The following is a 26,177-nucleotide window of genomic DNA, read 5'->3' as shown; positions in this document are numbered from 1 at the left end:
TAGACACTACATCATACTGAGAACATATATCTTATTGATAATCAAGATATTTTTCTGATTCACTGATTTCTGAAATTCAATCTTTCCTTTTGCAGTTGTGATTGAAATCTGAATTTGCAGGTGCATGTGTTATATGAATGACTTTACTGTGCTCTGCAGAACTGCCCTGACATTTTTATCAGGTTCTCATATAGCGCAGTTAAAGGCATTGCTGGACTGAGATCTAAAATGCTAACATCAGATCCAGAAGCACAGGGGTTTTCACCAGAGCTCTGACGTCTATTTCTTTACCAGGCATGACTCTGCTTAACTTACAAAAGCTGACAAGAGCTCTGAGTTGGGAAGATTGATTCTTTCTTCTTTATTTTTTAATTAACCTATCCTCTGCTGCACTATCTAGTTAATATTAATGTGTTCTCCTTGAGCTCTGCTACTTACCTATTGTGCTACATGATCTTCCATTGCCAAACAATTAAAATACTCTCCCCTCCTCCCCTTTTTTTTTTCTTTTAATTTTAATTAACTTACTATCTGCATTTTATGAGATAGAGGTATTTTATTTTCCAAATCTAAGTACTCAAATTTATGCATATAGTGAAAGCGAGCAAATATTTGGAATACAAAAATTGTCTCTGTGGTTGTTCTCATAGAAAACCCAAATATTTGCTTAGCTCTAAAATGAATTAATAGCAATTGGATAGTTTGCTTTCTGCTACTTATGGTAAGTATTTCTGACAGATGAGTAAATGAATGAAAATTGCAGAGAAACCATATGTTTTATTTTAAAATTAGTTTGTCGGAAAATAGCCAATTGCTCATTTGAGTAATTTTTTTTTCTAAACTTAAAAAAAAAAAAAAAGAAAGAAAGAAAAATTAAAAGAAAAGGTATCCTTACATATCCTATAAGTTTTCCACTTATATTGAGTATTTTACCAAAAGTAGATACACATTTTTAAAAATGGTACAGAAAAATCAGTAATAATGACAAATCTGTTTCATTCCTCATAAAGAGAAAAGAACTTTCAAATTTAACATTTGCCAACATCTAAAGAGGTTGTCTTTTAGATACATAGCATGATATTTTGTACCATATATATATACTATATAATTGTACCTTGATTTTATGGTGCTCTATACTTAAAAGAAAGTGTTTAGTCATTGTAAAAGAAGGAAAACTACAAATATTTCATGGGACTGAATACATTTGACCATCTACACAGAAAGATTGAAAAATCATTCAAACTTGATGGGAAGTGAATTTTGAATGCTCAGATGCATACAAATACAAAAAGAATAAACTAAGTGATCTAAAATTTCTGTGTGCAAAATACATTATTAAAGATATTCTTATTTTTAATCACATGCTCCAATCCTACTGAATTTAAGGTGAAAGAAAGAAAAAAGAAAAAAAAGACCATGAAAGTGAAGCTCAGTCTATCAGACTTTCAGTGGAATAATGTTTTTACTTAATGGACATTGAGTTTATTGCAATTTTATGTTTTGTAAATAAATAAATTGATGCAAGATTTTCAGTTCTGTGGAACTAAATATTAATGCAAAATAATTATTATGTGCAAATAAAAGTATATTGCCAGTTTTACAAAACACAATATAGGGATAACATAAGACAAGACCTAGTAAGGTCCAATGAGTTTATTTCCTGGCTTAGAGCTGTAGAGCAGATCTGTGGCTGCCACCTAAAAATATCACTGCCAGTCTGCACAGAGCAGCCACTGAAAGCTGGCAGTCTGAAAGGACATGTATATAATAGCACATTCAATATCTGCTATTATTGTAATGTCAGACAATGTGCTGTCTTTAGGCACTTGCCACTTGCAAAAGCACTCTACCTGAGCACTAAGCCCCAGGGAAATGACTTTAACTGAAAAACTTGTTCTTGCTGTATTGTGTTAGACATAGTGATGACAACCATTTGCAGGAGTTAAATGAAGTTCAGCTAGTGATGGCTCTGATTTTAACCTTGTTTTAATCTCAGATTATAAGAGATCCTCTTGCTTTATAGCAGAGACTCAATAGAAGGGCAATTTCAGAACTTTGTACTTCATTTATTGGTAAGCAGAAGCTGAGTAGGAAGGTGAAACCTGTTCACACAGAGTTTACCAAACACCAGGACACTGAATAAATGATAGTTAAAGCTTACACCTTGGTGGTTTGCAAACTGACTGACTTTCAGAGCAGCTCATTTTTAGTTTTGCCACCTCCGCATACTGAGCAATATTATCTTTTGTGTATCTTTAGGAATCTGGTGCAGTTACCCTAGGGACTCATCAGATCATTTTTGTCCATAAGACTAGGAAGGAGAAAAAATGCCTAAAGTGTTTTTACGTTTGTAGATCTTCTGATTCAGGTTCCTTAATTATTTACTTGCTTTCTAAGAGTGATATGTTATAAATTCTCACTGATATGGGACATGCCTGTGGGGGAAAAAAAAAAAATTACTTCTCCCACTGATTTTTCTATGAATATAATCACACTTCTGCTTTATGATATACTTTAGCAATAATGGACTGAGTTGATTGTACCTGTGATACTAAGTAATCACGGGTAACCCCGTCATGAAAGATGTTATTATGGTATCTTTGGACTGCAATTTGGTGGGCATTTGCATTCAGCTTGACTACACTTTCTCCCTTGCCGATAATTAATTGTCAGTACACTGCAGTCCATTAAAGATGTGTGAGACTTTGAGACACAGCTTGGATCTCATATTAGCACTGGAGAGGCTTTATCTTACAAAGCAAAGAGAGCAAGTACTGGGTTTACAGGTAATTGAACCGCTTATCATTATCATGACTGATTCATATAAGTTGCTGCAGCAAGCAATTAAATAGTACAATAAAATGAAGGGTGTGATTTTGGATGAACTTTTAATTATAGTTGGAAATGTTCTAATCTGAATGAAATTCATGAATTAGCTGTACCTCCTTCCTTTCCTTCTCAAGCCACTTTTCCAGGTGGCAGATTCACCCCTGATATCTGTTGGGGTGGAAGTCTTTCTTTTATCTCAAAGCCTCAAATCACAGGACTTTTTCCACTATCTGAGATTTCACTTTCAGCCACTAGTTGGTTTGGCTCCTAAGCAGACTTCCATTCATGTAATGCTGAGGATAAAAGGCAGCTCTTTGGATCAACATGTAACTCCTGTAAATATCAGAGAAGGAAGAAAAAAAAAAAAATGAAGACAGAAGCACAGTTGCACAGTTAAATTTTATCCTTCCCTTGGCAATTTTGGAAGCCTCCCCTTTGACACACTTGTTCATCTAGGACTTTAGGCAGGGCATAGGAGATATATTCTTCAAGCTCTCGGTATATTCCTGATGGTGATCATGAACTCACTGGCTAGTGTGAGTTGGGTTCCATATATTTGTCTCAGGATAGACAAATTGTACTGAGGCTGTTGTAAAACCATTGGCTTCTTGACAGTTAAATCTGGAAAATGTAATAATATTAAATAGCTTGGTACAAGATTAACATTAACTGCCTGACACTGTTTTAAAGGGAGACTTCCTTGTACAAGCTGATTAATAAGTTTTCATACACAACCAGAGCTCAGCAGTTACCAGAGCTATCTATCTACAATAGCAAACGGCATCTAAAGTCAGACAAAAGGCATGTAGAACTGAGAACTGATTTATTCACAATTTTAAACAGAACAGCATGTATGTATACCAGATGTTACCATCAATCCAATCAAATAGGCTGATTGGATTACTCAATTTTGATAAGTGAAGTACTGTAGTAGATGTATTTGCCCAAAGAACGTATACCTTGAAGTATATTATTGTTCTTTACCAGTTTATCATGAAAGTCATTAAATTACTAATTGTATATTTAATTTATTGCAATTGGTATCATTGTTCTAAAGGCTGCCATTTTAAGAGCTGTTTTCTCTTTACAATTTACTGTTAAACAAGACAGAAAACAAATTGCTAACTCAGAAACATGTAAAATATTTTTATATAAAATTTCTTCCGTTCCTTCCAAATATTTCTGCCCATCTTAATGAAATGAAAGCTATATTCTTGTCCTGCCTGGAGACTTTGGGATAACTCTTGTAAATCATAATAAATGACACTTCAAGCAAATCACCATTATCAAAAGATTTGTTTGTTTGGAAGGAGGCTAGCAAAGAGAAGACAAAGGATAAAAATTCATTTTTCAGTAAGCCCTGTATATCCAAGTATTTCACAACTACCAATAAAGATATTTGTTGTCTCTATGAAGCATGTCCACATACTTTTTTTCAGTGTTGCCTTGAACCTAGCAAAAACTGTTCATCTTCTTTCTTGAGACTTTTTTTTTTTTTTTAACTTCTGAAAATGTTTGCAATGGCTGTGCGATTGCACCATATCAATCTGTTGAAAACTGGCTTTAAAAGTATCATTTGATTGTGCAGAAATCATTACCAAAGCACAAAAGCTATATCCTGAAACAGTGCTTGTGGGTTTGGACCGCAGTGTCTGTGGGTTTAGACAGCATTTCCCATTAGACATGAAGTATTATCTTGGGCCATCATGAATTTACTGAGTACAGACTACACTGAACCTGTATTCATTTGCATCCACAGACAAGCATTTGCCTGGAACTGGGCAGAGAACATACAAGTCTGTCAGCTACCTACAAACCTAATGTGCATCATCCTTTGAATATAGCATTACAGGTACTGTTTGCACTAAATGTTGATCTTTGCAGCTCAAGTGTTGGTCTAAAAATGGTGTTGATGTTATCAGTATACAAAGTTTTGCTGTTCATTCTTAAATTCTCCTCCATTGTTGCTAGGAAGAATCTACAAGTATTTGTGTTGTTTTCTTGATTATTGTAACTTCTGTTTAAAAGAAATAAACAAACAACAAAAACAAAACCTGAAATGTTGCACCAGAACCATAATGATTTGCTTATTTTGGATGTGTTTTGATAGAGTTCAGGAATTTAATCTCTTTTAGTTCTTTTTGAGTGATGGCTGTGCTGAAGTTCTGTCCCTGAAGGCACTGGAAACCAATCTAACAGACAAAATCGCACAACGTGTTTATGAAAAATACCCACAGTACACATCTCTCACATGTTCTTCACAGGGGCCTCTCTAGGAAAAAAAAAAAAAAAAGACAAATAAAAAAAATGAAATTTGCTGCTCTTGCCTTGCAGCCTAGTAAGATCTCAAGCTTGGGTTATGAACACCAGTGGGAATATTGGGATAGTAAACTGTACTGAGCCACACTGTTCCAAAGCATAACACACTAACTAGCAAGATCAGTGGCTCAACCTCCAAAAATTTCAAGAAAATTCTGACTGAGGAGATAGAGAGATAGAAGTGGAGAGTTATCTGTGATAACATGAAAAGTAAAGTTAATACTGGCCATAGTTCTTGAGACTTCGTGGAAATAAATAGCTAGTCTCAATTGGACTCAAGTTGGTCCCTAACTATGTGTGACAGTGAGATATCTCAGTAAGACTCAAATCTTTCCACATCTAATTTTGAAATAACATATATAACTAGAAAACTTCTTCCTAACCAACCCATTTTTGGAGCACACTAGTGGTTGACTCTCTTCATAATGTTCCTAAACAATGGAAGAGGCCTGGAACTAGGTCCCCATGTTTCTGCCTGGGTTTTCCTGGGTTGAATTGAAACAACACCTGTTGCACAGATGCCATCTGTGAGATAGTGAGCCAGTGTGCTGTAGACCTGTTGAGCTCACAGTGCAAAATCAGATCAGTTGTCAACTGTGTGTAAATGGTCCAAATCTTGTTCTCATATTTACAGAACATTTCCAGGGGAGGGAGGCTGTTTTGCCTGTTAGTCCCATCCAGGATCCAGGAATCAGAACTGGAATCAACCATCACATCTCTCCAGATCTGTTCTGTCAAGATTATAGTTCTGCATCAATTCGGAGGCAGATCAGCAGCCAGTTCTCTGTGATCTAGCAGAGAAATCAAGATGATGTACAGTGAAGACTTTGCTTGTGGAGTAGAGATTTGGATTGAATCCTTACCTCTTCATTTCTCAGACATTCTGGTAATGTGTTAGGTCTTTAGAGATTTTTGTCCTACAAAACAACACATGAGCACCTGCTCACAGTTTAGCAGTTTACACAGTTTTATTCCTCTGTGAAAGCGTTTCATCTGGACTTCAATTATTAGACTGCATTTTAATACCAAAATATTCACATTTCTCTCATTTTACTTTCTGAAGCAAATATTACCAGTGATGACTTTCTCATTTTTCATTTCAGTGGCTAAATTTGAGTTGAATCACCTAAAATCCTTTGACAGATTTTGTTAAAGTAGAAGAGTTCACAAAGTAATTTGAATAGAAATGAATATGAGACTAAATGGAAGCTATGGCATATAATTATATTCTTTGCAAAAGATAATATCAAGCATCCATTTTACCCAAAGCAAACAGGAAATAATTGACACAATTTTGAGACCTTTACTGCAACAGTGATACTTAATTTGGTAAGTAGCTACTCCAAAAGAAATGAAAATAAGCTTAGAGATCTCAGTGTAAAAAGGAGTGACAGTATGTTAACTGAATAAGATTTATGTAATTTTTGAGAATATGGACCAGTAAATAATAATGATAATTTTCTTATAAGTTATTGTTTAATCACCATTTTGTCTCTGAGGAAAAGTAGATCAATTCAAGATAAATATGTAAAAGGAAAAAAAAAATAGAGTTTAAGCAAACAGAAAAATGTAATGATCATTTAAAAAAACATACTGATTAAATTAATGATTTATAATGAACTGTAAAGTCTCTGGTTGCAATATTAACTAAATGAGTATGGTTTTACTCTGTATTAACCCACAGCCTATTTTAACAAAAAATATGCCACTGATCTATCAGATGTCATAACCATGTATTCATCATTACTAATGAGGTCTTGCAGAGGAGTCAGTATAGACTTTGGACATTTTTGTTTTTTCTTGATTTAGGTAAGGAATTTTGTCTATATCCAAGACTGAGATGTCTTTTTCCTCCTCCAGTATCCTTCATGAATCTCTTTGATAGACGAAATATTATACAGAGCCATTGACATAACTTGGATTTAAGAATCAGATTTGGGTAGTCTCAGCTGCCTTTGAGAGAGGCACCTATTTTCTTACTACTGACTTCAAAGAAAATTTGGCTTCCAGATTTATCTGCTCTGGATTTCACCTGAGGCAGATGCCTGAACTGACTGATGTGAACTCTCCTCTCTACAGGAGAGAACTTTACAGAACTTTGTGGCACATTTTACCCACAGATATTGCTAAGACAACACATTTCCTCTTAGCTATCCTGCCTGAATTTTGCACATCAGATTTCCATTATGTTCTGGTTCTGTTGTCTAGGTTATGACACATGGTTATAACAAAAATATTTGTTGGCAATCTATCTTGTCACAACCAGACACTTTCATGTTAATTGCAGAATATAGCACTAAAGATGTCCAAGAGATGTAAAAAGGATTTGAGAGAACTGGAGATTTTGTACATAATTTTCAGATTTCATTGTTCAAATTTAAGTTCTTCAGCTCCTGGATAAGCAATACAAATACCTTAATTTTCAAGGAAATTGATACAATTAAATGGATTCCTCTTTGAGGAGTCTACCCATGCATTATGTATGAAATTTAGGCATCTACCTCTGAGAACTCTTATAAAAGTTTATTTTGGCACCTTATCTTGCCACTCCAGTGTTGACCATAGAGATACCTTCCTTAAGATGGACAAATAATAGCAGATCTAATGAGCTTTACGTTAAAACAGCAAAGCCCATCTGTTTGCCTTACTCTTCCCACAATGGCACTAACAATAAATAGCACACCCCCCTCCTCCCACTTCTCAATATGCACTGTGAATGTGGGACTCTACTTCCCACCAATGAAAGAGAAGGGATGAAACCTTTGTGAACCATCCACCTGCCTGTTCCCTGGCATTTCACAACCATATAGCATGCACCTGAAAATGAAGGTGACTGGTGTAGCATAGCCATGGTATACCTAGTGATTATATTTCAGCTAAGATGACTCTATTTCTCCTTAGAACCCAAAGGAATTGCTATGACATAAATTGCTATGTACAACACTGAAGAAATTCTCCATACCGATCAATCTAAGTGCAATTTATGTGCAAGAACCATGAAATGAAGCTAAGTTATTCTGGCACCTAATAAGTGAATGAGATGACATTTTTCTCTGATTGAAAGCCCACAGTTCTTTAATTATAGAGCATCAGGCCAAACCTATCTTCATTTCATGCATTTTGGGTTGACCATAATGGTTTAAATTTTCAGCTTGCTTCTTCATTCTGAGCCCCTTGCAAAGACTTATAAAATGAATCTGACAGTGCAAATATTACTCTGTTACCTCTCCAAAAGCATGGGGGAAAGAACATAATATCCTTCTGACCCAGGAGGGTGGCTGATGTTGCTTACCAAAAAGGGTTGTAGGGTAGTAAATGATTTCAAGTATTTGTTTGTGATATTAACTTAAGTTTTAAATTGTGGATGCTAGCTGTAGATGATTTGCTACTGTGTCCTGATGTGATTTATATTGCTGCTTTTCTTCTCCTTTTTTTTTTTTTTTTTTTCATAGAATCATAGAATGGGTTCGAAGGGACCCTAATGGTCACCTAGTTCCAACCTCCCTGCCATAGGCAGCGATGCCACCCAATAGATCAGGTTGCTCAGGGCTGCATCCAACCTGGCATTGAATGCCTCCAGGGATGGGGCATCCACAGCTTCTCTGGGCAACCTGTTCCTGTGCCTCACCACCCTCTGAGTGAAGAATTTCCTCTAACCTCTAATCTAAATCTCCCCTCTTTTAGTTTAAAACCGTACCCCTTGTCCTGTAATTATCTGATTGAGAAAAAGGTTGCTCTCCAACTTTCTTATAAACCCCCTTTAAGTGCCGAAAAACTGCAATGAGGTCACCCTAGAGCCTTCTCTTCTGTAGGCTGAACAGCCCCAGATCACTCAGCCTTTCTTCATAGGGTTCCAGACCTCTGATCGACTTCATGGCCCTCCTCTGAGAGTCCTAAACTTTCCAGGTAGTTTGTTGTTCTGCCAATTACCTTGGTATTTCCAGAGGTCCATGCATAAATCAGTAAGTAAAAAGACCCACAAAATCAGTTTTTCCACTACCCATGGCAACATTATTCAATGAATTTTCTTACTTGTGTCTGCAGAATGCCTCTGACAAGCCGTCAGTATCACACCAACCATTTCACAATGCTGACAAACTGCTTCCAATGTACAAGGGACATCGAATGAATCAAAACAATTGGGAAGTGTGACAATGACTTCACTCTGTCAGGAAGATAGTTTGAAGGACATAACTGAGGTGATATATTTTAATCATCAGGGTAACAACATGTGTTTTTTGACAAGAACATTTTGTATTAGCCAGAAAAGCATAATCTTTATGGCAGGTTAGATTATACTGATACATGAAATGCTGTAAATTAAAAATGTGCCACTCATTTTAACAATTAATATCATAATTTAAAAGCAGGAGTTTGCTACAGCTCTAACAGAATTTTCATTTTATCTTTTCATCCTTTTTCCTTTTTGTATTGAAGTATGCTTTCATAGTTCTTATTATTGGAAAGTACCTGGCTTCAAAATATTGACTCATATTTTATTCCCTTAGGAAGGTGCTACCATTTCATCCAGAAACAGTTTAGAAAGGAAGTAAATTTTCCATTGGATTTTTGGATGGGTTTACTCTCACAATTAAAAATAAATGAAAACTTTCAGAGTACAATTTGAAGTCTGCTCTCTCAATAAAATGCATGCAGATCCATGCTGGCAACTTCTATTAATACTAATGCAAGTTATTAGGTATATCTTCCCCAGGCACTGATGGGAGAATTTCCTACTTATTTGCAAAGTGGAAAAGAATGATCCTCCTGTGATATAGCTTCTGGAAATGTGAATTAGACATAGTTAGGAAGGAAAATGAAAAAAGCTGTTTTAAGATGATACTGTAGAAAGGTAGTGGAAGTTAGAAAATCAAGGGATATGGCAGAGTACTAGATGAAATAGTGACCTTGGCTGATATATGTGTGGCAGCAGGTGTTTGTCTTGATAAATGGCTCTTGTAAATCAGGGGGAATGTTGTACCATCCCATCTCAGATGAAAAAGTTTAAGCACTCCTGATGAACTTTATAAATGCCAGATAGCAGATGCTCTTTGGGGCTGTTAACATTTGCACACTTTATTATACACCTGAAACATAGAAATCACCTTGGCAGAACTTCTGAAGCTCAGTGTAGAGTCCCAGCCTCCATTACCTGATGAAAGAAGACATATGCCTGACATATCATTAATAAGAACAAGTTTAAATAAATTGTACAAGTGTCAGAGGAATTTTGCATGTACTTTTGTGCATTGTATGTACGGCTCATTCACAGTATGAATGATTTGTGGGCAGTTATTCAGCAAGTCTTGTTCCTTATGTTTTCACAGCTCTTAAGGTATTTGATTTGCTTTTCAGTAACTTGTTTGTGCACAGGTCTATTCATTTTATCAAAATGGAAGTACATGTGTGCTATTTCATGCTACTGTATTGCTACTATGACCTGATTTCTCATCTGATTCAGACTGTATCAAACCCCTGTCCCGATTGGCTCAATATTGCTGTGAGAATAACAGGTAATCTGGGCATTTGCTTTTCATAGATCAGTTTGTGTTTCCACAATCTGATAAACCATAATGACACTTAAAATCTTTCCTCTTTACCTACATTTGGGGTAAGGCTATGCCCAAAATATCATTGCAAGAAAATGTATATTAATTTTATGTAAAATGGTGGAACTATACTTTAAATACTCTGTTATTCACTGGAGAGATTTATGCTTGTCCTCCAATCACATTATAGCTGATTTCTTTAAGACCTATTACTTAAAATGCACTGTAAAAGATAAAAAGTGAAGATCACAGTTATCCATAAAGTCTTGCAAGTTAATTGACAGATTTGGAGCTTCTATTAGCTATTCTCATCCAGAAAGAACTAGCTTGCAGAGAAAGTTAATAATTTCATAAGTTTTTAATGGACGTAACAAGAAACTTCTATCTTAAGGAAGAACTAGAATAATTTGAATGGTAATAACTTCACAATTCAGGATTTCAAAGTGTCTGTGGAACAAATATGGCTAGTATAATTGGTTAGCCATGCTGACAATGCAAACTGTTCTGCAACTTTAAGGCATGGAGACAACAAAAGACATCAAATTATTTCAAAATCACTTTGTTACTGAGCATCGCAGCAGGAGACAGCACGTGTGTGGTCTTGATCCTTCTGACAGAGTAACACAGAAGCAATTTTCCTTGATATTTTCCATAATGATCACTTCCCATCTTGATGGAAATACTTTTTTCTCTTAAATATTTCAGATTTTTAACATGAATATTTCTATTTCCTAATAAATATGAAAACCAGAGTCTATTTTTCAGAAGTCTACATTCTTTGCTTATGCCTTACTTTCCTATTTTCATGCAAATCAAAGTGACATTGAAAATGCCCATTAATATTACAACCTTTGTATACAGACTTGCTCTGTGCAAAAACTTTTAAAATAAAATTCTGATTTGGAAAGCTTCAGAATTTTCCATTTCAGAGTCATAAAGAGACTTCACTTCCCACCTGGGCAGCAAAGAGGCAATAAAAGATTTAGAAGAATAGGGAAACATTTAAGCATACTGAGAGCTTAAAGCTCTGTTAATTAAGGGATGCTTCTGCTTTTCATATACTTTATTGAATCTTACAATTATATGAATCTCATTTCCAACTCATGATTTTAGTTGGAGATGTGTAAGACAACCATGCACATGATGGTACTACTCCTGGTTAACTGGGGAGGTCCCAGTTGACTGGAGATTCCAGACTGTGACTCCCATCTACAAGACGGGCAGGACGGAGGATCCAGGGAAGTATAGGGCTATCAGTCTGACCTCAGTGCCAGGGAAGGTCATGGAACAGATCATCTTGGTGTGCAATCATACGACACGTACAGGACAACCAGGTGATCAGACCCAGTCAGAATGCATATATGAAAGGTGGGTCCTGCCTTACTAACTTCATCTCCTTTTATTGCAAGATGACCTGCTTAGTGGATGGGGAAAAGGCTGTAGGTGTTATTTACTTGAACTTCAGCAAGGCATTAAATACTGTTTCCCACGATATTCTTCTGGAGAAACTGTCTGCTCGTAGCTTGGATGGATGTAGTGTTTTTCAGGGTAAAATAACTGTCTGGATGACCTGGCTCAAAGGGTTGTTCAGTTTTGGGCCTCTCACTACAAGATGGATAGTTGCTCAAGCTTGTGCAGAAAAGAACAACTAAGCTTGCAAAGAGACCAGAAAATAAGACAACTGAGGAGCATCTGAGGGAACTGGGGCTGTTTAGTCTGGAGGAAAGGAGGCTGAAGGGAGACCTTATAACTCTCTACCAGTACCTGAAAGGAGGTTGTCACAAGGAGGGTGTCAGTCTCTTTTCTCAGGTGACAAGTGATATGATGTGTGGCAATGTCCTCACATTGCACCCAAGGGAGGTTTAGATTGGATACTAGGAAGAGTTTATTCATAGAAAGGGTGGTCAAGGCACTGGAACAGGGTGCCCAGGGAGGTGGTTGAGTCACCATCCCTGGAGGTATTTAAGAGACACATAGAAGTGGTGCTTAGGGAAATAGTTTAGGGGCGGACTTGTAGTGTTAGGTATATGGTTGGTCTTGACAGTCTTGAATGTCTTTACCAACCAAAATAATTCTATGATTCTATGGTATCAAAATATGTAGGTGTCATAGTTGAGTATTTCTGTTAGAAAAGCTTTAGAATGAGCTAGGATCATAGATCTGCTAGAGAGATGAAGAAAAACAAGTTACTTAAGAAAACAAAACTTCTAGTTATACCATAAAGCTCAGTTTTTGGTCACATATGAAAAAGATTGTTTTTATTAAAGAACTTAAGCCATACACTGAGTCTGAACTATACTGTATAGATATGTCAAGCAGAAATCAATATAGCAGAGCAAACCCACTCAGAATTGTCTGGGCACTGAAAGGGATCATGACTATGCAGTCAAACAAGATGAGAATGTATTTGAGACTCTCACAAGTAATGCCTTAACCAAATGCATATCTATTTAGGGATGGACTCAAAAATCAAGTTGAGAAAGCTCATGTTTGGGCAGACAGTAGCTCATAATTATTTCTCACATTCTCTGCATGTATGTTCAACTTGTTAAATTCTACTTTGAATTTCAAGCTCTAACTATCCCCATACCACAACCACTGAATTTCACTTGAATCTAATTAGTTTCACATGGGTTTTATATTTGACATAAATCTGGCCCATATTTGTTGACAGGACTGATAGTACTGGGCTATGTTCCAAGCAGGCAGTGAGACCCCAAAGCTGAGGGAATTTCCCTGGCTGCTGGTTGCCTGGTAGCTGACACATCCCTTGTGCCATGTCTTCACTTTAACGAGCTTTTCCTCATGGTCACACAGAAACAAAGTATAGCTCAAAACAATAAATCAAACCAAATCAGGAGTTACAGCTCATCTTCAGATCGCAATACCAATGAAAACTTAAATGCTGCAGTGACATGGCACTGCTGCATGTGAATGCAGCTCTGAAAAATAAATATGCAAAAAATATGATGCTGTGTTGTTTTTTATGGTGATGAATACTATCATGATGAATACCTACTTGGAAAGAATAGGCATCATAAAATAACTATTTTTAAAACTAATGCCATATAGATGAAAGGGACAAATCATTATAACCTAAGGCTGTAATTGGCCGGGTCCCTTTCTGGCCTGGGACCCTTCCTCTGACACTGGACAGTAACAATCGTGAAGGGCATAGGAATAGGGCAAATAACTCCCAGCCTCTAGCAATTTACACCATAGAGATTTGCAGGTGTCTTCATGTCTTACAGTCCTCAGTGGGTTTCTTCATTACCTTTGCCTAGTGATTTTCTAAACACCTGAAAATGTTTAGTGCCCAACAATATCCTAGGTGAAAAACATTTAACACATTTGTTATAAAAAGAAAAAGGTAGCAATATAATCAAGCAGTAGTAAAGCTACTGCACTCATGGATGATGCTGAATGCTAAACCTCAGCTAGGTGGACATGGATATCTCCTTTGGGGATTCGCAGCTGTGTCCATTTTCCAGCTCTTAAGCAGCAAATTCAAGGTTAATTCTTGCTTTACAACCAAGAAGGAAAAGAAATCAAGAGCAGAGACAGAGCCCAGTTTTCACCTTGTTGTCTGTATCCCTGTTGTAGTCATATGCATTCAGAGTTCAAGCAAACAACTTGATATAATTTTCTGTCTGATCTGAATTCCCTTCCCTCACGTAACTGGAAAACTTCCTTACTTTTAGACTAAAAAATAATGTTTCCTCCTGGCAGTGCTCTACTCCATACAAAGCACATCAACTTTCAGCAAAAGCAGGCTCTGCAGTTCAGGTGTGTCCAGTGAGAGATGTAAACCACAGACAGGAATATGTTTCTTAATTTTCCTGTTTTGGCCAAGAGCTGGAGAGCAAGCGGTATGCAGCAACCTCCAAGCATTAATAAATGCTTCCCTTGACTTATGTGAGGCATCTAGGGTTAGCCCCCAGACAGACACTGCAGATGAAGAAAGCAACACAACTGACAGAAGCAATTACAGTGATTGGTCTGTTGCAGGAACACTTACTACAGTCAGATAGGTAATATTTGCAAAGTAAAATTAAGCAAATTAAGGTTTTTTAAGTGTCAGAAAATTTTGGAGAGATGGCTGAATAATAAGAGTGTTTTATTTTGCATTCCAGAGCTGTCAGTGGCTGATACGAGAACACAGGTTGGTCTCATGGAAGGTTGATCTCCAGGCACATCTCAGTGTGCTTAAGATGGAGGTGGCAGGGGCACTGCCCAGTGCACCACCATGCCCAGCACCTCATATCCCAAATATTCTTACTGGTTGGTGATTGGTTAGTCACAATTTTATAAAACTGTCTGATTTTCTGCCCGTTTTCCATGCAAGAAAGTGTTCCTATATAAAAATATACATATCTATATATACATCTACATTTATTTTTCAATATATAAATATATAAGTACATATTCATATATATAAATTCACATAGAAGTAGATGTACAAATATGTATAGGTATGCATTACATTTGTGTGCACATTTTATATCTTTAGATATTTAGATATTTAACATAATGAAACATTTATAAATTCAATATATATATCCTTAAAAGTGTAGGTATAAAATGGATAACAACTAAAATGAACCAAGGCTACAGACCTGTCACAGAAGACCACCAAGGGACCCTGCACAACTCCTGTCTGGACAAAGAAGAGCGAAGGCCTCAGAGGGTCCTGCTGGTCCCCACCCCAAAGGACACTGTGGAGCGCCTGGGGCTCTGTTAGGGCATGCCAGGCACAGGCACCAAGTCAGCTGAAACGGAAATCCAGCACAAAATGCCAACAGAAGTAGAACATGTGAATATTCATTGAATATGAGCCAGCAGTGTGCCCTGGCAGCCAGGAAGGGCCACCGTATCCTCGGATGCATCAAGCACGGCATCGCTAGTCAGTTGAGGGAGGTGATTGTCCAGTTGTACTCTGCGCTGGTCTGGCCTCACCTCGAGTACTGTGTGCAGTTCTGGGCACCACAGTACAGGAAGGACATTAAACTGTTGGAGAATGTCCAGAGGGGGCCGACGAAGATGGTGAAGGGCCTAGAGGGGAAGACGTGCGAGAAGCGGCTGAGGGCACTGGGTCTGTTCAGCCTGGAGAAGAGGAGGCTGAGGGGGGACCTCATTGTGGTCTACAACTTCCTTGCGAGGGGGAGTGGAGAGGCAGGTGACCAATTCTCTGTAAACACCAGTGATAGGACCCATGGGAATGGTGTTAAGCTGACGCAGGGGAAGTTTCGGCTGGACATCAGGAAGAGGTTCTTCACCGAGAGGGTGGTTGCACACTGGAACAGGCTCCCCAGGGACGTAGTCACTGCACCGAGCCTGACTGAATTTAAAAAGTGATTGGACTGTGCACTTAGTCACATGGTCTAAACTTTTGGGTAGACCTGTGCAGTGCCAGGAGTTGGACTTGATGATCCTTATGGGTCCCTTCCAACTCGGGATATTCTATGATTCTATGTGAGGACAGTAAGAAAAAGCTCCAGAAGAGACCACATAGACCAGAAGAGCAGGCAGATGGACCTGTGACTCAGAAACTGCACTTGCAGATGAATTTTGACAGAGGGTGGGTGGTATGCATCTCTCTGCCCACGGCTGTGGGGAGCTGCCAGCTCCCTGTGAGACCAATATGGGGTGCATCCTGGTGCTGCATGTGCTTCCTTCTCCTTGGGCCAACAGGAACCTTATAGGGAGCTCCAAAAGTCTGGGCTGATTGAGATAGGATGAAGAAGTCAGTGGTGTGCACTGATCTATTCATGTTCCTGTCCAGCAGCACAGCCAAGGAAAGAGGAAGGGGCACGGCAGGGGTGGCAGGCGGGAGTTATTAGGGAGGCTGTTGAAGGCCATCAGCACTTAGTAGTGCCTCCTCACCCTGATGGAGCTTTGCTAGTTTCTGTCTGCCCCTCAGGACATGCTGCTTTTGCTGAAACCCCTTCCTATGCTGGAAAGGACCAGTGCATCTGTTTTTGAGCTCCACGCCACACCTACTAGGTTCTTCTTAGGCGCATGCTGGTTTCAGGTATGTCTCACCGTGCCCTTCAGGAGCTGATGTGTTTAACAGTTCCACCCCACCACTGTGAGTCATCAAAATTTAGTCACTGTCTCTGTTTCATATCTGGTTGTCCTGAGAAATGGCAAGTAGAGTGCGCTAGGGTCTTGATGACCCACTACTGCAGGTTTCCACAACACATGTAATTTTTATAGTCCTTTTCCTGATGGCGTTTTGCACCATGTGTTCACATTCTCCCTCCATTCATATCAATATAAGCAATTTTACTACAATTTTCCACATCCTAAGAAGATTCCCAGGCTTCTATTTCTAATACACTGTAGGCACTTTGGTACCAGCTGTCAAGAAATGACAGCTACCTCTAATGATTCATAAGTTTTCTTCTCAAAAGTCCCCAAGCCTCTGCTGTTACCTCTCAGAATTTAGCACTATATTATAAATTTTCCACTTTCCTGGCACAGAATTGCAAATGAATATTACAATTCATTTCCTTCTATGCAATCATTTTGTCTATAAATTCTAATCTGATCTGATCTTCATATTCTAACTATTTTATTGTATTCTCATGAGCTTTATGGTGTGCCTCCCTGCTTTCTGATTGTACATTATTCATTGTACATTATCCCTTTTTATCCATGAAAAACTGGAAAAAAAGTTTGAGAGGATGGGAAAGAGACATTTACCATTGCCAAGACAGACAGAAAGAAATCTACTGAGTAATGGAAAAAAATGGTTTCTTTCACTTTTAAGTAATATTGTAAACGCTTTTCCTGTGAGTTATAATACTCTTTCACTGACTCTCCTGCTACATATTATCAAGGGTTATCTCACTGGCAAATCATAAAATTATTGGTTATAATAGAGACGTCAGTTGATATCAGATACAGATCTTGATCCAGGTTCAACATGCCAGATTTATGGTTGGGAGCAGAAGCTGACTCTCTCCTGAGATTAGCAGCGTAGTGATCAGTGCCTTAAAGATAACATGAAATTCAGTTCCACAGATCCATTGTTATAAGAAAGCTGGGGTGTTCAGAGGAAAACTGAGCTGTGCAAGAATCAGGCAGATATTCTTCATGAGTTCACATTAATAAGAATAAAAATATTTTCTGTACATGATTCCATCCCAGAAGTTGTCTCAGATGATTTAAATCATTGAAACATGACTTAAAAAACTACAAGAGGTTTGTATCTTCACTCATGTAGTCTGTTAGTAACAGCTGGATAAATATTATTTCATAACACAAAAAAATTAAGCCATTTCAATCATTTATCATCAGACTATTAAAACAATTTGGAATACTGTTTCAGTCATTAGAATGATTATGAAAATCTGCTGATGAAATTATGTTATAAGACTGATTAAATAACTCAAGAGGCCTATACAGGCCTTTGTGTTAGGATCTGTTGTCTTCTACAGCAGCCCTGCCATGGCATCCATCTCCAGATACCAGAGTATGCACAATGGTTAAATAAATAAATAGTTAAAATATGTTCCATATGATTCTGTGTGTCCCTAGTACATCCTTTTAAAAATGGGAGTGACGTTTCCCTTTTTCCAGTCACCAGGGACTTAACCTGACTGCCAGGACTTTTCAAATATGATGGAGAGAGGCTTGGAAAATCCATCAACCAGTTCCCTCAGGACCTTGGGATGCATGGCACCAGGCCCCATAGACTTGTACCTATTCAGTTTTATCAGATGGTCTCAAATTTGCTCTTCACTTACAGTGAGATGGACTTTTCTTCTCAGCCTCCATCTACAGGATCAGGGAAATGACATTTCCAGAGATGTGGGAGGCCTCAGTGAAGACTGAGGCAAAGCAGTTGAATATCTCAGCCTCTCTATGTCGTTACCAGTTCTCCCTCACCATTTATTGGAGTGGGAACACTCTCCTTGGCCTTTCTTTTCTTGCCAATGTACCTATAGATATTTATGTGGAGAAAAAAAAATACATATATATATTTAAATGGACATATCTTTAGATGTGAGCAACTCCCAGTGCAAGGGAAGGGGGTGACCAACCAGAGGAAGTCCTTAGCTCCTGTGGGTGTGCTGGTTCCAAAAACTGTTCAGTGGAGAATGACAGTGTCACGGAAACGTGAGCATCACACAGGATGGAATGCCTACCCTGAGTGCACCTGGGTGAAGCGGGCAAGGTGTCGGGTCCTGCCAGACAACCACAGGCTTGCCTGAGGGAACAGGTGTGTGGCAATTTACAAAATGGTGGCTCCTGGGGGGGGAAGAGGTGGAGTAAATGAACCACAGGACTGGCAGAGGGGCAGGATGGGGCAGTGTCTGTCCAGAAATTGTCCTTGGAGTGGAAGAAGGGAAGAAGGAGACAGCCATGTCAGCCTGGCCAGGCTGCCTGCAGCTTCTCAGCGGTCTGATTTCTCCTTGATATCTGGGCTCCATCTTGGGTGCCTGCAGACTTTGTCCCACATGGGAGTGGTGAGTGGCTGCACTGCCTCCAGAGATACTCGTGTGCACCTAGCCTTCACCAAGCAGCTGAGAAGAGAAGGCCATCCTCCTGAGGTCGAGGCAGTTCCCTTTCATTTCCAAGTGTCTGTTGCTGCCTTCATGTTTTCCTGCTCAGCCCGAGTGGAAAACACCCCTCTCCTGTGGCAGCAATAGAGTTTGCTGGTTCCATCTGAGCACAGGGTGTGCTTCTGTCTTGTATTGGGTCAACCAGGTGCATTCAGTCATGGAGGCTATGTTGCATCTGTCTGTGTCTGTATGTGGCACCATGCTCTGTGCGTCTCTCCATTCACAGTCACAGAATCACAAGCTGGCTGAGGTTGGAAGGAACCTTTGGATGTCATCTAGTCCAATCCCCCTTCTCAAGTAGGGGACACATAGAGCAGGTTGCCCAAGACAATGTTCAGGTGGCTTTCAAAGATGTCCAAGGAGGAAGACTCCACAGCTGCTCTGGGAGGTCTGTGCCAGTGCTTACTCACCTGCACTGTAAAGAAGTGCCCACCTGAGTAAAACCACCACAGATGTTCACATGGCACCTCTGGTGTTTCAGTTTGTACCTATTGCCTCTTATCCATCACTAGGCACCACTAAAAAGAGCCTGTTTCCATCCTCTTTGCACTCTCCCTTTAAGTACTTACATTCATTGATAAGATCCCCCCTCAGTCTTCTCTAAGTGAAAGAGAAAAGCTTAGAGAAGCTGTTTACAGAGTTCTGAAAAGAGTTCACAACTCTTCACTCCTCTCTTGCCACTCTTTTCATTCTATATCACAGTTCTTTGAGTTTTGTTGAGTCTGCTCAGTCTCTCTACTGCATAAATGGCTTTATGTGGACTGCCAGGTAATGGTGAGAGATGCTGTGTCATGCATCCCTGTATTCATAAACTGCAAATTTTACCACTAGGAGAGAGTAAACCTCATTTCTCACAATCATCAGCTAGAAATTCTCTAAATCTGGATCACTCAACTTGCCAAGTCCCTCAGCAGATTTTTCTTAAAAAGGAACGATGTTTCTTGATTAAGTAACAGAAGTTCAGAGCTTCTTGCCTACCACAGTCCTCAAGTGTGAACTTAGAAAGTTACTTATCTGTTCTGTAACTTGGTTCTTTTATAAATTGGAGATACAGTTTTCCCTTGTCCATTAAGCTTTTCAGCTTCAGTGGACAAGGATATGTTACTAGGGGGCTATAAAACACCCTATGGAACGGTTATTCGTATTCATTTTCTATGTGCCATAATAGGTATAAAGGATAATATCAGTACATTGTGCTCTGGGATCAAATTGTGTAAAAGAGAAGAATGATAGCACAACTCCTCTGTCGTATCACTTCACAGCTGTCTGTGCTCTGAGAGCAGAGCAAAGTATGAGTCATTGAGGTGAGCTACATCACCTCTGTTTGTGTTGTTCAGAAAGAGAAATAAATTAACCCTGCATATATGAGGACATACTGATAATTAGTGTTTGAGGCTTCTGTAAAAATTACCAGGTCCCACTGTTAGCAGAACTCAATTTCTGTGCAAACCAGAAATGTGGTAGCATTTCTCTTGCAATGGCACTTGGCAGAAGTGTTGCTACATTGTGTAGTAATGAATTCCAGGCTACCTAATGGTGAAGATGGGCTATAAGAGATCATAACTACAAATGGGAAAACAGAAAAAACTGGGAAACAGGAAGGAAGAATAAGGCCTGTCCTTGCCAAGACAATATGTGTTAGCTAGCTTAAGTTCACATCCTAGTATGGACACAATGATTTGTGGTGTTTGCAAACACTCACTTGCAAGGTAAATATTAGGAGAGAGCATCAAAATTTACCCTGCCTTCACATTGGATGGCTAATAGCATAACCAACAAGTACTGTTACTAAGCTAGCAGTATTCCATGTTGCCACTTCCTCAAGGTAGATGTGGCTTAAAAATGCAATGTTCAACATCCCTGAGTTTCACTAAATAAAGTGGAGAACAGGATATTCTGTGGCATTGGAGACTGGGCTCTGTTCACCTTCTCAACCTTCTGTAATTGGGACTAGTGCTGGATAATGAAGTTACCAGACTAAGGGACTCATCAGTGTGGCCTTTTTTTTTTTTTTTTTTTTTTTTTGAGGAGCAAGAATGTGAGCTGCTGAGGATCAGCTGTGAATATGCTATTGATTTCTCTCCTACTGTTACCATGAATGAGAAATGCCTTGTAAAGCATTCTCATTTAGCTGGAAATGAGAGGGTTTTTTTGTTTGTTTGTTTGTTTGTTTGTTTGTTTTTGTTTTTGTTTTTGTTTTTTTTTCCAGCAAAGTGCAACAGCACCACCAGAATGCTTCCAGCACAAGGGAGGGTATTTTCTGCAAGGGATAGTTTTTGGTCAGCTGCACCATTGAGCCAATACAGAGCTCTGTATTTTTTAGCCTTACCTGGACTAAATTGCTAGATTTGAAATCAGTAATGTTGATCGTGCTATACAAATGCCACCACAGGTGTAGATCCAAGCCAGAGAAGAAGAGCATTTGTCTGAAGTGGCACATGGCAGAGTTGTCTATGCCAGCCTTCCCACTGGGCAGTGTCAGGCAGCATCAGATGGATGCATTTGCTTAGGAATTCCCACAGGGCAGCTAAGCAGACGAGGATAGTAAAGCCATGCAGCACTTAAATTTGAGCTGTGCCTGTTGTCAAACACCACAGCCTATTTCCAGTTTGAAGTGTACTTTGGGGAGGTTTGGAAGTGAATGGGGTTATGTTTTCCCTGGAGAGTCAAGGATTTGATGGGAAATAAACAGCTCATTTTGCAACCTGTGCTACCTTTTCTGTCTTTTAATAAAGTTGCCTAAAGTTTTGGACGCTGCTCTGAGTTATTTTACCATTTCTAAGGAATATATTGAAACATGAGATAAAATGCATCCAGTACTATTTCAGTATATTTCAAAATCAGAAATGTAACATGCTTTTATCTTAAAAGATGGGGCTCTTCATCAACTTTGTATGACTCTTGAACTGCATTTGTTGAGTTTAACATATTTTTTTCTAAGTGTTCACCTTATTATAATGTATGATTCTTTTGGCAGTGTAATTGTACTAAACTGCTTAAAAAATCATTTGTCTTGCTCCTATTACCTGTACCATATCAAAGAACAGCAATAACTAACCAGATGTTGCTACATATACATGTATTCATGTCTGTTTGTGAAGCTTTTTGTTTTAGACCATTTTACAGAAACACTATGTAAAACAGTATGATGGTGAAATAGGTCAATGGGAATAATGCAGCATTGTATTTTTATTGCTAAGATACTTAAATAAATAACTGTAAGCACGTCTACTTTATAAATATGAAGTCTGTGCCTTAACAGCAAATTGTTTCTTACAATCATCCTCTTCAAAAAAAGCACACGAAAATTTATTCTCTGTAGCTATTTGTATACTCAGCTATAATATTAGGTTAGTGTTTAACAGCAAATATAGCTATGAAAGCGTTTCCAATTCCCGTCTGAATGTGTTAAAGAAATCTAAAGGTTATGATACAGTGCCCTGGGCCTCAATGTGCTTTAAAAAGTAACAGTAGAAGGGTTTTAAATTTTACAGAGGAAATGATTCAGTAATAGCATTTTAGTTGTATTAAGTATACAGATTAAAATAAATTATGGATGTAGCAGTTTCAATAAAATGTGAAGTGTATGAATGTGTAATTAAACATACATGAATAGGAAGATACTTTACCTCCTTTGACTTTGCAATTTTACCAAAATTCAGGGGGATTCAGGGATTATTTCCATGAAGATGAAAAAATGATAATCGGAAGTATCTGCTTTTGAATGAAACCTTGCCTATTTACAGAAATTCCAGACAAAACCCTGCTTCTGCCAACACAGTAGGAACAAAGCCAAGAAGCCACTCCCCTCCATGTGGTTCTTAGGCTCTTTCCAGGCAGTGCCAAGGATGCTTTCCATGCCAGAAATGCCTGTACAGTATCATAGCTTTTCAGATTTGTTGCATTTTGGTTTCATATTTTTCCTGCTGGCTTTGTGCCTCTGCCTCTACAGAAACACACAAACATAATCTAATCAGTCCGCTATCTCCATTACTATGAAACATGAGGACACTTAATTACACCCCTCCTTAAGAATGAACTAGAAAACATTCCAGGCAGAGCAAAACAATAGATTAGTATTCCATTGTAAATTATGCCACATTTTTTCCTCATATTTCTGGTGGTTTGAAATGAATCATACCCTGACATTTTGCTCTTTCTGGCTACTGCAGCCCCATCTTCAGAGCTGGTAGAAGAAAAGTCTTTATCATTGTCACCATTTTACCAGCAAATGTCAACTCTGAATCTTATTGTAGGAGGCTGGTTTCATTATACCCTACTTTAATTGGGACCATGCTTGTTCTGTTGTCATCTGTGCTCTTCGGAGTCCACCTGAAAGCTAAGCAACCCTCTGTAAGTGTCCTCCCAAGAAATGGAATATCAAACAACTTATTTCCTAACTTGGCTCCCTCAGGTCAGTGTTTGAAATAAAGAGGAATGACTCCAAGTCATTATCTGCAGTTGGGGATCATATATTCCTTACCTAAATCATATTTCAGCAATTTTAAAGATTCATCACTTTTTTGTTTGTCATTTTAAATTCCAAGGTAATAAATAGATATTGTTCTCTTCAGGCAAAACCTGGTTTTGTATTTATATTTTATTTCTTTCCTTTTTAGCTCTTTAGAATTGGGCTGGGGATGGATTTTGGAAATGATGGAGCTTCAGATTAATCTTCAGCATTGTTTTTGCTGTATCAGTATCATCTAGAACCATTTCTTGTGTCTACCCTGTCTGAAACCCATGGGATCTGTAACTAAGAGAAGATGGTGTGAAATGACTGTATAGAAGGTATCTCATGACCCAGAGGTACAATGTAACTCCTATGGCATGAACTTTGTAACTATAGCAAGCACGAGCTCTTCATTTCTACCTTCAAACACCTGAAAGTACACAAGAATTTTTCCTATGAAAATACTTAGGCAACCTGAATAACTGGAACAATATATTTAAGGAATTTCCTAGGAAAATTTATTTTCCCCATTATATCAAAGAATGGCTCAACTTAGAAAAATTCTTAGACTTGGAAAGATTCTGCAATGCAGAAGAATGTGGGAGGAATCTTAGTATGAAAAAAAAAAAAATCACCACCAAAAAAGAATGGATAAATCAGAAGAATTATAAATGTTCTTTTTTTTTTTTTTTTTTTCCTTTTCAGGTGGTAAATACTTGTCAAAACTGAAGCTTTTACAAATGTATGGCAAAATGTAAGCCATTATGCATTTTCCTCTCAGAGTTTTCTGGTGTTATTTCAGCAATATTTTAAAGATGACAAAAAAGTAAAAAATCTCTTTTAAGATCTAAAAGGTAGTTTTGTTCTGGGTGATGGAGTGAAAAAAAATGGTCAAAACTGAAATTTTTAGAAACCAAGGTAATATTTTAACTGCTTTGAGCTCAGTTCTTCATAGTGGCTTTGGCCTCTATAAATGTATTTAATTTTTGGTTTTCATTCCTTTTTACAGTAATTATTTTCTAGTGTCTTGAAAATTTTCATTGATGTTCAGCCTGGGGAAGACTCCGGGAAGTCTTATAGCAGCCTTCCTGTGCCTAAAGGGTACAAGAAAACTGGAAAGGATTTCTTACAAGGGCATGTAGAGGTAGGAAAAGGGGTAGTAGCTTTAAAATGAAAGAAGGCAGATTTAGATTAAATATAAGGAATAAATTCTTCATCTTGGGGGTAGCACGGCACTGAACATGGTTTGTTAGACAAGTTGGTGATGACTGGAAGTATTCAGGCCCAGGTTGGATGAAGCTTTGGGAAGCCTGGTCTAGTGGGAGGTGGTGTCCCTGCCCATGGCAGGGAACAAGATGATCTTTAAGGTCTCTTCCAACCCAAACCATTCTATGATTCTATGATTCTATGATTCTGTGATTCATCAGTTGTAAACCTATTTCACAGTTGCATCTGCTAATCAAGTCAATTGTTGTTATTCTTTGGAAATTAATGATTGTGTTATGTATCTGAACTGTAGTATGCATGCCACAGACAGTCAACTAATCCTATGAAGCTACAAAAGAGAAAATCATTAGAAAATGTTAAATTAACCCAATGTTAATTTTTAATTATAAAACGTTGTGCTTTACTTTAACCTGGTCTGATTCTCTATTTTATTGCATATGTACTAAATGTTGTTGATAGATAAAAAAAGATGCTGTAAAGCTGATCTTTTGCTTCCAAGAGGGATGCTGGTCTCTCTTTAACCTAGCTTCTATTTGCTAAACACAAACATACTGGTAAATCAGAAATGTCTGTAGGTACAAAGAATATTTAAACCTGTTCTTTTTTTCTTACTCTATTAATCTATATTCCTATATTAATCTATAGATTATATTATATTCTATATAATATATAATATATTCTATATAATCTAATGTTAATCTATATTCAAATCTCTTTTGAAATTTATCTGTGCAATCCTGTTTCAAAAACCAGGCTCTGTTAATGATTCCAGAAACATTCCTTCTTTTTGCCTTGAAATATATCTCAGAAATTAAAATGCCAAAATTTTGCTAAGTGCACCTTCTACCTCTTCCTTCCATTGTGAGTCACTTTTGAGTAGTTCATTGCAGAAATATAATTTTCAGTAGATGGAAATACCAATGCCATGTTACATAAATTAAAAATATTTCAAAATTACTTCAAATCTGAATAGACTTGCTGGCTTCCCATACATTTACTGACAGAATTTATGTTTTCCTGTAAAGCACATTGGAGTAATCAAGGAAGAGCTCTAAAAGTATTACATATTTTTCATCCAAAACTATGCAAAGGAAGTAGTAGTATCACACAATTAACAAGTGTTAAATCAGGAGGCAGTAATATAAAAGTTTCCAGTTATATCATGGAACTAATATGAGACAATATATCTATATTTACCTTACCTGAATTTCATTCTGATTAATTTTATCT

General features: G+C 37.9%; 2 long non-coding RNA genes across 2 annotated transcripts in view; one reads left to right on the top strand and one right to left on the bottom strand.

Moving 5' to 3' along the window:
* Nucleotides 1-2,954: 2,954 nt before the first annotated feature.
* LOC140001412 (uncharacterized) lies at nt 2,955-18,830 on the bottom strand. Its single transcript, XR_011806629.1, has 4 exons — nt 18,746-18,830; nt 18,449-18,643; nt 9,181-9,313; nt 2,955-3,162 (listed from the first exon to the last, which is right to left on the bottom strand). It is a non-coding gene; the product is annotated as an uncharacterized lncRNA (long non-coding RNA).
* The window catches only part of LOC140001411 (uncharacterized), a 24,628-nt gene continuing 17,265 nt past the window's right edge, over nt 18,815-26,177 (top strand). The window contains exon 1 of the long non-coding RNA XR_011806628.1: nt 18,815-18,924. This is a non-coding gene — a long non-coding RNA (uncharacterized lncRNA). The remainder of the gene's footprint in view (nt 18,925-26,177) is intronic.

The sequence above is a fragment of the Anas platyrhynchos genome, chromosome 1, assembly GCF_047663525.1.
Source record: "Anas platyrhynchos isolate ZD024472 breed Pekin duck chromosome 1, IASCAAS_PekinDuck_T2T, whole genome shotgun sequence".
Lineage (NCBI taxonomy): Eukaryota > Metazoa > Chordata > Aves > Anseriformes > Anatidae > Anas > Anas platyrhynchos.
This window is presented reverse-complemented; position numbering and strand designations above follow the sequence as displayed.